This window comes from Hippopotamus amphibius, chromosome 16 (assembly GCF_030028045.1).
Source record: "Hippopotamus amphibius kiboko isolate mHipAmp2 chromosome 16, mHipAmp2.hap2, whole genome shotgun sequence".
Lineage (NCBI taxonomy): Eukaryota > Metazoa > Chordata > Mammalia > Artiodactyla > Hippopotamidae > Hippopotamus > Hippopotamus amphibius.
Genome location: NC_080201.1, coordinates 13407736 through 13419849, shown reverse-complemented (window position 1 = coordinate 13419849; position 12114 = coordinate 13407736). Strand labels below are relative to the sequence as shown.

The window sequence follows — 12114 nt, the reverse complement described above, 5'->3', positions numbered from 1 at the left end:
TTAACCCAGCTCTCCAGTAGCTCACAAATTCATTATCTAAAATGTCAACCTTAAGGAATCTTCCATTCCTTTGCTTTCTGTAGCCCTGACCCTTACAAAAGGGGATTTTTTATTTCATTCTTTTGCTTCATCTTAGAAGCCCCTGACCCTGAGAACTTGCCAGTCACTTGTCTAAGCACACCTGCAGATATCTGCATGAGGGCTGGGATCAGCGAAGGTCAGGAAGGTCACTGAATGCAAAGACCACAGGCCCAACTCCCATAAGATGCTCTAATTCCCATTCCGGCTCCCCCACATTTATGGCCAAGGAATTTGCCAGGCATGAACTCACTGAATCCTCGCAACAAAGCTAGAGGTAGGACCACTATTATCTTTACTTTTAGATGAGGAAACTGAGGACCAGAGGGGTGTGATGTAACTTGTCTGAGTACACAATAGTACACAGACGAGGGATTTGAGCCCAGACAAATTGGCCTGGAAGTCTCAACCACTGGGCCGCACTGCCAAGTGGATGCCTCTTCTCTGGATTGGCACTGCATTCCCTAGTGACTGAGAACCCAGAGGCTTGTTACAGATTCAGATTCCTTCAACTTTTTTCCTCTTCTTGAAAAACATTAAAGCCGTGAATCCCAAAGTCTATTGAGACATTCTCCAAAGCATGATATAAACAAAAACTCAGTGCAACAGGATTAAGGTTTTTTAATTTTGTGTTTTTGGTTTTGGAATGTTTTGTTTTGTTTTGAGATGAAAGTTAACCAAACAACAGAGCTAAACTGAAAAAGGCTAAGATCAGAATCACGTGCTTTTTCCCAACTTGATGGAAAACCTCAGTTTATTTCCTTCTTTTTTCCTTCCTTTCTTTCTTCCTTTTTTTGCTGCACCACATGGTTTGTGGGATCCTACTTTCCCTGACCAGGGATGGAACCTGGCCCACGGCAGTGAAAGCACGGAGTCCTAACCACTGGACCACCAGAGAATTCCCTAAACCCCAGTTTCTATTGTCCACTACATAAGGAAGGAGTTTGGAGTTGGGTTTCCTAAAAAAGAATCAAACCAACAGTTCCTTACTTCAGGAAAGGACACTTCAGCCCATATGTACTGGCTCTGCACATGTCCATAGGCCCTCTCCAGAGGAGTCCACAGTAGCTGTTGGCTTAGTCAAAGAAGCTTCTCCAATAGGTGGGCACAGTACATTAAAAGATCAAAGGGAGGGAATTCCCTGGTTGCCAAGTTGTTAGGACTTGGCACTTTCCTGCAGTGACCTGAGTTCAATCCCTGGTCAGGGAACTAAGATCCTGCAAGCCACGAGGTGCAGACTAGAAAGAAAGAAAAGACCAAGGGGAATCTACTCCAGGAGTACAGGGATGCTTCAATATTAAGAGATTTCTTCTTTTTTTTTGGCTGTGCTGCACAGCTTACAGGAGTTCCCTGACCAGGGACTGAACCTAGGCCATGGCCGTGAAAGCCCAGAATCCTAACCACTAGGTCACCAGGGAACTCCTGGAAACTTCTTAATATAACATAATGATAGATCCCAGGAAATTCATAAATGTTGAATAAGCATTTGACAATGTTTGACAAAAAACACTTTCCTGATAAAAAATCCTTAAGTAGGAATCAATGGATAATTCCTTAATATGATAAAATACATAAATCTCAGTCAAAAGCCAGCATTTTGCTTAATTAGAAAACACCAAACACCAGACCCATTCCCGCTAAAGTTAGAAACAATACACGTGTACATTTTCATGGTACAGGAGGTACTAGGCAGTGCAATTAGATAAGCTAAAGAAATGAGAGATAAAATAATTGGATGGGGGGATATAATGTACAGCATGGTGACTATAGCTACCAACACTGTACTGTACATTTGAAAGTTGCTAAAGGAGTAAATCTTTTTAAGAATATTATTGAGATATAATTGACATACAATAAACTGCATATGTTTAAAGTGTACAATCTGATATATTTTTTCTTATTAGTAATGTATATATGGCAATCCCAAACTCCCAATTCATCCCACCCCAACACACCCCCCAACCCACTTTCCCCCCTTGGTGTCCATATGTTTGTTCTCTGCATCTGTGTCTCTATTTCTGCCTTGCAAACTGGCTGATCTATACCATTTTCCTAGATTCCGCATACATGAGTTAATATACAATATTTGTCTTTTTTCTTTCTAACTTACTTCACTCCATATGACAGTCTCTAGGTCCATCCATGTCTCTACAAATGACCCAATTTCCTTCCTTTTGAAGGAGTAAATCTTCAAAGTTCTCATTATAAGAAAAAAATAACTACTTGTGGTGATGAATGTTAACTAAACTTATTGTGGTAATCATTTCACAAATATACCATGTATCAAATCATTATTTTGTACACCCAAAACTAATACAATGTTATATGTCAATATCTCAATTAAAAAAATAAAAAATAAAGAATTGCATGGGAGGAGGTAAAATTATTTCTCTTCATAGATGAAATGACTATAAGCCTAGAACAGCTAAAAGAATCAACTAAGAAACTACTACAAACAACAGCCAGTTAGAAAAGACTCCATAAAAAAGATAAACTATCTAGGAGTAAACCTATCAAAAAATGTGCAAGTTACATACTAAAAAGCTGCAAACAATACCAAAGGACACAGAAGATTTAAACAAATGGAAAGTCATACCATGTTCCTGGATAGGAACATTCAACATGATCAATATGTCCATTCTCTGAAATTAATGTATACATTTAAACCAATCCCAATATATTTCATGAAAGAGAATATTTAAATGGCCAACAAATACACATTTTAAAGTGCTTAAGCTCATTAGTCATTACAGCTATGAAAATTAAAATCACAATTAATTACCACTACACACACACCAGAGTAAGTAAAATCCAAATGACCAACAAAACCAAGTGTTGCAGGAATGTGGAATAACTGGAATTCTCAGATACCACTGGAAGGAGGGTAAATGGTTACGTATCTATTTGGAAGACAGTTTGGCAGTATTTTCTGAAGCTGAACATATGCATATCCCATGCATAAGTCCTCTCATCAGTAAACACCCAACAGAAATGTATGTACATGGGCACCAAAAGCCATGTGTTACAATGTTCATGGCAGTATTATTCATGACAGCCAAAAACCGGAACAACTTAAATGTCCATCAGCAGGAGAACAGACGTAAAAAACCTCACAAATATAACACTGAGCAAAAGAAGCCAAATACAAAAGAATCCACTTACTTAAAGTTTAAAAAAAAAACCATCAAAAATAAACTATGACATAAGAAACAAGGATGATGATTACCTTTTGGAAGAGGGTGAGGTAGTGACTGCTTGAGGACCAGAACATCCTGGTACTGCTCCAATTCTAGATCTGGGTAATAGTTTACCTTACCATATGATAACTCATCAAGCCACATGCTTACAATTTGTTCTCTTTTCTGTATGTGTGTTATACTTCAGTCTTTATTACAGCAATTCCAGTAAAAACACCAACACGTGTAATTATATAACAGATTTTAAAGTCCAAAGAGAAAAACAAATAAGGAAGAATACCCTTAAAGAGATCTAAAAATAAAGGAGCAGCCCTTCAATATACCAAAAGGTATTTTTAAGTACTGTTAACCATAGCAAGCAAAACAGTGTGAACATGAATGAACGTGAACAGAAAAACCAGTGGAAAAGACTAGCAAGTTCTGAAATAGACCCACGTATGTATGAGAAAAAAAGCTTATAATAAACAGCTTATGATAAAAGTAGCTTCTCAGTTCAGCAGAGAAAAGATAGCCCTCTGGAGGGAAAAAAAAAGTTGGATCTATACCTCACAGCCTACCTCAGGATAAATTCCAACTGGATCAAAATTTGAATGTAAAATAATAGAAGAAAATAAATATCATGTTGTCTTGAAGTGGGAAAGACCTTTGTACTTATGATTCAACATTCAGAAGCCATAAAAGAAATGACTGATAAATTTGACCACAAAAAAAAAAATGTGCAAACAAAACCAACAAACCATCAACAAAAGGAGAAACACCAAAACGGACACAACTTTTATCAAAGGCAAAAGGCTAACCTTCCCTAATAGATAATCAGTTCCTAGAAATAAAGAAAAAGGCAACAATCCAATTTTTAAAATAAGCAGAGTACTAACAGTAAGAGAGTCATAGGAAAAAGAAATAGAAATGGCCTGTAAACATACTCTAAGTTTAAAACTTTTCATTACAAATTTAAATGAAGACTCAATTGAGTCACTGTTTTTCACCTATCAGATTGGTAAAAATCCAGTGATGTGAAAATTTAACAAGTTGGCAAAGATGTGAGAAAACAGTAACTTCTCATCCAAAGCTGGTGGAGGTGCAAATTGGTACTAACTTGAGGAGGGCAAGTTGGCAATATCTCTTGAAATGACAAATGCAGATACCTAGCAATCTCATTTCTGGGAATTTATCCTGCACATATAATAAACACCGGCAAAATGCCACATACACAAGCAGTGTCTGTGACAGCAGTATGGAAACAACTGCTATCACACAGTAGAACTGCATAATATATTCAGTGAAACAAGCAAAGCACAGAAGAGCACTGTGTATTCTATTTTGTAAACTGTGCCGGCAGAGATGACAAAGCATTAATTATATACGCTATTATATATAGTTAATATATGTTATATAGAGTGCACATATTTGCATATGCTTACATTTGCATAAAGAGATGCTGTATTAGAATAATTCACACTAAAATGTCAAAGAGTAGCAGCTCAAAACCTCTTTGAGATGGTGCATCCTTAAAAGAGATGCTTGTTAACCCAAATAAATGTATAATCTGATGGACTGTCTGTCAGGGTGATAAAGTGAACTGGAAAAATGCATACATCACAAGTTCAGAGATTTGGGGGGTCATGAGGGTAGCCATTTATCAGGAGATTCCACAGCTTTGCCAAGAATCAGCTTTAATTAGGTTAAACCCAATAAACTAAAAACAGTTACCAGGACTTCCCTGGTGGCACAGTGGTTAAGAATTCGCCTGCCAATGCAGGGGACAAGGGTTCGAGCTCTGGTCCGGGTAGATCCCACATGCCTGGAAGCAACTGAGCCTGGGCGCCATAACTACTGAAGCCCGCCTGCTCTAGGGCCCATGTGCCACAACTACTGAGCCTGCATGCTGCAACTACCGAAGCCCACACGCCTAGAGCCCGTGCTCCGCAACAAGAGAAGCCACCACACTGAGAAGCCTGCACACCACATTGAAGAGTAGCTCCTGCTTGCTACAACTAGAGAAAGCCTGTGCACAGCAATGAAAACCCAACGCAGCCAAAAATAATCAGATCAGAATGATAAAATTTTTTTAAAGTAAAAATAAAAACAGTTACCTGGGGGAGGAGGGTACTGGGTGGTTATAGAACAAGAGTGAAAGAAAAACTTTGACTGCAGTCCTTTATTACATGATGTTTAAACCTTGTAAATGTATTATCTAATCAAAACAAGAAACAGTAAAAGAGCTGCAGTTCATGAGCTCCTAAGCCTTGATCAAGACCCACAAAATCTATTCCAGTTCCAAGAGCCTCTGTCATTTATCAACAGGTAATGTTAAATATTTACGAGTTTTATTACCCTGTGACAGCTAAATGATTTTGCCAGAAAAATCATACGTCAATAATGCTATGCAAGACATTGTGAGAAAAATCTTGGGTAAGTCACTTAATCTCTGTTAAACTTCAGTTTCTCTTTGGCAAAGCAAAGATGAAGACAAAAGAACACCCCAGAATTGCTGTGGAGTGCAATGTGAGCATTTCCAGAATCGCCAAGCAGCACCAAAGAAGTTCTGTATACATCAGCTGCTCTAGAGCCAAGCCTCTGCTAGAATCAATGTTACTTGAGTGAGGGTGCTTCTCAAAGATCAGTGTGCATAGGAATCACCTGGAGAGGCTGTTCAAACACAGGCTTTTAGGCCCCACCCTCAGAGATGTGATTCAGTAGGTCTGGAGCTCATGAACTTGCCTTTCTAACAAGCTTAGGTGATGCTGATGTGGCTGGTTTAAGGACCACATTTGAGTGGTCTTGTCCAGAGAAGGGCTTCTCAAATTGTGATGTGTGTAAAAAGGGCCTGGGAATCTTGTTAAAATATAGATTCATAAGGTCTGGGGTGGGACCCAGTACTCGGCATTTCTAACAAGCTCCCAGGTGTTGTAGATGCTCCTGGTCTGCAGACTACACTTTGAGGACCAAGGTTCTGGAATGCCCAGCTCCGTTTGTTTATGAGGAAACTGTGCCTGGGAAAAAGTAAATGACTTGCCCAAGGCCATTTGGACGATAAGGAGAAACTCCATTCAGGTGAAACCACGTCCAGGGAGGCTGCCATTCCTCAGGAGTGCCTTCCCTGCCCCCCCAACACCTACATCACAAACCTGCCTGTGATGCCAGCCCTTTAGAAAATGGTGTGGAAATTTACTAAATCATACACAGTCCTCTGTGCTTCTGAGAAATCAGTCACTTACTGGAGAGCTTAGTTCAAATCACCAGGCTGTTCTTTACAAAAATGCACTTTTGGCCAAATTATTTCTTTAGCTGAGTCACTTTCCCCTTCAGTGACTCACACCTTTCATGGCGCTGCTGCTGAAACCTAAGGAAGACACCAGCACTTCTCAACATATCTGACTGTAGGGAGAAGAGGGTAAGGTGAAGCAGAGATGGGGGTGGGGAAACTGATCCTTGGGAAAGCTGAGGAATTTCCTGATACATGGCTCCCTCATGACCTCAAAACCCTACAGAATTGCACTGTATGCATTCTTCCAACTCACTATATCACTCTGAACAAAAGTCCACCGAATTACAGATTTATTTGGGTTAACCAGCATCTTCTTTTCAAGATGCATTATCTCTGAGCTGCCAATCTTTCACACTTTAGCGTGAATTACTCTAATACAGAGGAAAGGGGTGGCATTCTGGACATAAAGTCTCTGGAGCAATTAAGGCAGAGGGGGCCTTACCTGAGATGAAGCTTCATCTAGGAGCACAGTTGCTGGTAAACCACAGCTGCAACCTTGGCTCTGCACCACATTCACCAGCAGGCCCCACTCCTACCCCAATGCCTTCAGGCGGTTGAGTAGTTCCTGCACCTGGCTCTGCCGCTAACCTATTGTGTGACTGAGTAAATCACACAGTTTTAGGGACTTTCAGAGCTGGAAGTTTCTAACCCCAGAACCCCAATTTCTAATCCAAAAAAACACATGGTCTCTAATGGCCTGTCTAAGCTTGGTTTCCCCAGAAGCAGAGCCTGAGACAGGGTTTGCTTTCACATGAGTTGTTGAGGCCAAGCTCTCCAGAGAAACCTTTCAGGTGAAGAAGTGAGGGGAGAGGAGAGGGAAGGGCAGGTCTTGGAGGCTGTAAAGCATTTGTAAATAACACCAGAGTCCTCCCACCCTAGGGTGAGGCTGCTGGGCTTTCACTACCCCTAGTCAGTGGCCTCCCTCTCCCCCCCCTCCCCCCGGGGTGTGTGTGTGTGTGTGTGTTCATTCGTGTTCCTGCTGAGCAACTCTGGCAAGGTGGCTTAAGAGAATGACATGGGGCCTACTGTTTGTGGCAGCCTGGAAATAGGTGGCTTAAGGGGATCTGGTGGGCGCCAGTACTTCCTTCCAGTTCAGAGAGTCCCTTAAATATGTTTCCAAACAAGAGGGCCCTCAAATCACAGAAGACAGAAGGCAAGAAAAGAATACAAGCATTTTTTTTTTCGTTTTCAGAAGAATCCTGGAATCTGCACTTTGAAAACGTCATCACTGCTCCCCCTGACTTCCCACACACTCCGAGGTGACCCCTCCCCCAGCTCTGCCCACTGTTCACGCAGGCACTGACAACTGACCACCAGTTACACATCAGACTGACTCCTCCTTAAGGACTTTGTCTGTTCCCTCTGCCTAGAACGTCCCACCCAGATTCCTGCCCAGCTGGCTCCTTCTTGTCAACTCAAACATCACTGTGTAAAGAGGCCTTCTCTGACCAGCCCAGGTCATTCCGTCACACCCCCTGTGGCACTTCTGCATGGCACTGGCCTCTCTGCCTTTATCTTGACTGTGTTCACTTGTGTGTTATCTTGTTATTATAAGAATGGCTACCAGACCCTTGTTCTGACCTCATCACTGTATCCCCAGAGCCTATGCACACAGGAGACAATAACATCTGATGAATGAGGAGGATATTTGGGCCAGATGCTGAAATGCCAAAAGAGAAGGAGAAATAGATCAGCTAAGCACTCAGCTCAAGAAGCTAGAGGAAAAACCCTGCTCAAGGCCAGGATGGGGAAGCAGAGAATCCGAGAAGAGGTTCCTTGGCTACTTGATTCCTTTCTCCTCTCCCTGCTCCCTCTCTCAACTACCCTTCAGTGTGGGACCAGAATTAGCATCAGCCCTGAGGAGATCCTTCACATTTTAGAAAGGCACAAACCTCTCAAAACAACCAAGGGCATCTGGATTCTAGTTCCAGCTCTAGCTCGGAGACTCCACGTCCCCGCTGGTACCTGGGTAGGGCGCAAGGTTCATGTCAGCCTGGCAGGGTTGCTGAGAGCGCCCGGCCGGTGGCCAGTGTCTCTCAAATGCACATCACTGCACACTTAAACCAGGTCAGGGTACATTCCTGCCCTCGGCTTCCTCTGTGGCTCCTCCAGCTCCGCAGTCTCCACCGCAGCCGCACCGGCTCTGGGCGCCTGAGATGCCCTGCACGTTACCCAGCATTTCCCACGTGCCAGGCACTGTGCCAGGCGCTTGCTCATCTGCCCAATGACACTGAATTCTCATCGGTACCCACAACTCGTGGTATCATCATCTCCATTTTACAAGTGAGGACACTAAGGCTGAAAAATTCTGCCACTGGCGGAAGGACACGGCTAGTGAGTGGACCACCGTCCGCGAACACAGTCCATCAGCCACTTTCATCTAGTTTATTTAAGTGGTTTGTCACCATAGGCTCATTGAAGAGAGGAGGGATCATTACCTTCATTCCACAGAGAAGGGATCTGCCGGCGCGCCTGCGGCCTGGTGGCCAGAGTTCGCTGCACTCGGGAACCCTTCGTGGGGCACGCAGACTGGCCGCAGCTTGCGGCCTCCTGGGTCCCGTCCCTGTGCTCTGGCTGCCCAGCCGCCACCAGCTCCGTTTTGCAAATGCTGAGAACGAGGCCCCAGATGCAAGGGCTGCGCGTGAGACCCCGCAAGAGAGCCTGAGAGCAGGGACCGTCTCACCCCCGTGAGCACACACGACGTAGTGAGCGGCGGCGGTGTCCCAGGTTGGCCCCTGGCTCACCTGGGGCGGCTGACCTGGGGCGGCTGACCTGGGACGGCAGGCGCAGGCAGCCGCGTCTGGCCGTACGTGCTCTCCCCACCCTTGCCCTTTGCCCCCTCCCTCCCTCTCCCCGATGACTGGGCACTAAACCCGGTCTCCTTGGGGGACAAAGCCCAGGATTCTCTGGAGGCACCTGGATCCCCACGTCCTAGTCTAATCCTACACGCAGTACTGGGAATGAAGGGTTGATTTCACAGTCGAAAATCAAGCATTGTGAATTCCCCATGTTCGCAAGCTAAAAAAGAAAAACCTGTAATCACCTCGGTAGATGCAGAAGATTTTGTCCCTTTGACAAAATCCAGCATCCACTCCTGACGAAACTCTCAGCAAATTATGAACAGGAGGGAATTTCCTCAACTTGCAAAAGGGCATCTATGAGAAACTTACATGGTGAATGACTGTTCTCCCCCTAAAACTGGGAACAAGCTGAGCTAATAAACGAGCTCGGCAAGATAGCAGGACACAAGATCAACATACAAAAATCTACTGAATTTCTATTTACGAGCACTGTAAGCTGGAAACAACCTCAATGTCCATCAGCAGGTGAATGGGTAAACAATTATAGTAGATCATACAACGGACTACTACTCAGCGATGGGAAGAATGAACTACTGAGGCGCCCAAAAGCATGAATGCATCTCAAAATAATTATGCTGAAAGAAACCAGACAACCCAAAAGAAGAGTACAAACTGTGCAAAAGAAAGAGTACAAACTGTGTAATTCCATGTATTTAAAACTCAAAAAATCCAAACTGACCTATAGGGACAGAAAGCAAGACAGTAGTTTGGGGAGGAGGATGGGGAGGGAGGAATTTCAAAGGGCACAAGGAAATTTTTAGTAGTGATTGATACAGTTATTATTTGGCTTATTGCATGCATAATCAAAATTTAGCAAGTTGTGCGCTTTTGTGCAGCAGTTTATTGCATGCTAATTTTATCTCAATAAGCCATTCTTTAAAAATTGCATATATATTGAGGGACCTAGAACAGGTAAATTCTAGAAATAGAAAGTAGAGAAGAGGTTACCAGGGGCTGGAGGGGGGAGGGGGAGTTGTTTAAGAGGTACAGAGTTTCCGTTTGAGATAAGGAAAAAGTTCTGGAGTGATAATGGTTACACAACATTGTAAATGTGCTTCATGTCACTGAGTTATAAACTTAAAAATGTTTAAAATGGTATGTTATGTATATTTTACCACAATAAAAAAAGGAAAAATAATTTAAAAAAATATTGCACGTAAGTGGACATGTGGCTGAGGGGAAAGAGGAGGGTTCTCTGCTTTTCTCAGTCTAAGGGACATCTGGAACAGCCCTCCTCCCACAGGACAGACAGCCTTCCCCCTCACAGGACAAGACTCTCATGATCCTTTGCTCCTGTAGCCAGGAACACCAAGGGGTCAGGCTCTCACCCCTACAGCCCACCCCTTCCCCCACATGATGACTAACTGGCCTCAACCCCTTTGTACCTGCTGTTCCCTGAGCAGAATGCCCTTACCCCTTCCCCTGCCAGCCTAAATTTCCCTCCTCCCCACCTCCCGTCCCCTACACCCACACCCTCCCAGAATCTCTCACATGCTGCCCCTCCTGACCTACAGAAGGTGGCCAGTCCCGTTTGCTCCAGCTGCCCCCTCTTCGAGGGCGCTGTCCCTCTATACTCCCTCCACCCCCTCCCCTGCCCCGTGCCCCTCTTCCTTTGACCTGATCACAGTGTCCTGAACATCTATTCACTGTCTCAGCTCTGGCTGGGGGGTCCTCAAAGTCTCAGACTTCTCCTAACTCCCTCTGTCTCCTGACTTTTCAATTCTGGTTTAGGCACAGCATAGCCGATCAACTGCCAGGACTCGGGCTGAGCCAGTCCCTTCTTTACCAATTCAGGAATGTCCCTAGTGGAGAACAATGGAGAAAACAGAACTCTCAGTGAACAGAGCAGCTTTGTTTCTCGTTTTCTGGCTCACAGAGGAGGGACTGTGGGGACTTGGGCAGGCTGAGCATGGTGTCAGGGAGCCTGGCTCTGGCTTCTCTGATTTGGGACCTATAAAGCGAGTCAGTTCCTTTCTCTAGGCCTCACTTTACACATCTGGAAAACGGAGCTTGAGAAACTCTTCTTCCAGCTGAGCTGAGAGGGAGGAGTGGGGGCTGGGGGGGGAAATGGGGATGTTTGCAGAAGTCCCCACCGCGGGCAGCGTCTTGGTCACACAAGGCCTGACTTCCCACAAAGGTTTGGCCTAACACTTGCAGAGTTTGGGTTCAAGCCCTGCTCTTACAAGGCTACTGGCAGGGACACAGGCCCTGACGCACAGGCTCTATTCTGGCTCATCTTCAAACTTGCTCTGTTTCACCTTCCAAGAGCAATGGGGCCTGTGTTTCGTAATAACTATTGCAACTATACTTCAATATGCATTAGTAGTTTCGCATCTCAGCCGGCCAAGCCCCACCCCGAACATAAGCCCCACTGAATTCCTGGCTCAGTGCCTACCATGAGAATTCCAACATCGTTGTTAACTAACTAACGCAGGGACGCCCACAGTGGAGGCCTGGTCTGTCTCTTCTAACATGTGTCAGTACCGCAGCTCAGGGGGAATCAGACGCAGCCTCTTGTCCCCAAGCCATTTGCGATGGGGAGGTCTGGGGCCCGGGGGTAGTCGCCTGCCTCCCTCCTCATCACACAGACCAGTCTGACCCAGGACCCTCCCTGGTTCCACCACGACTCCACCTGTGTGGCACGGGAAAAACTTGAAACTTGTTAAAGGGGTCAGAACTAAATTCTGTTCCACAAGCATCTGTGACCCGA

General features: G+C 44.5%; 1 protein-coding gene across 6 annotated transcripts in view; it reads right to left on the bottom strand.

Moving 5' to 3' along the window:
* The window catches only part of IL34 (interleukin 34), a 56220-nt gene that overhangs the window by 25744 nt on the left and 18362 nt on the right, over positions 1-12114 (bottom strand). Inside the window, exon 1 of one of the 6 annotated variants that reach the window (XM_057713306.1) lies at positions 6986-7040. The exons of the other annotated variants lie outside the window; for them this stretch is intronic. The gene's annotated coding sequence lies outside the window, so the exon portion shown is untranslated. Of the gene's footprint in view, positions 1-6985; positions 7041-12114 lie in introns of those variants that run through there. 6 annotated transcript variants of the gene reach the window in all.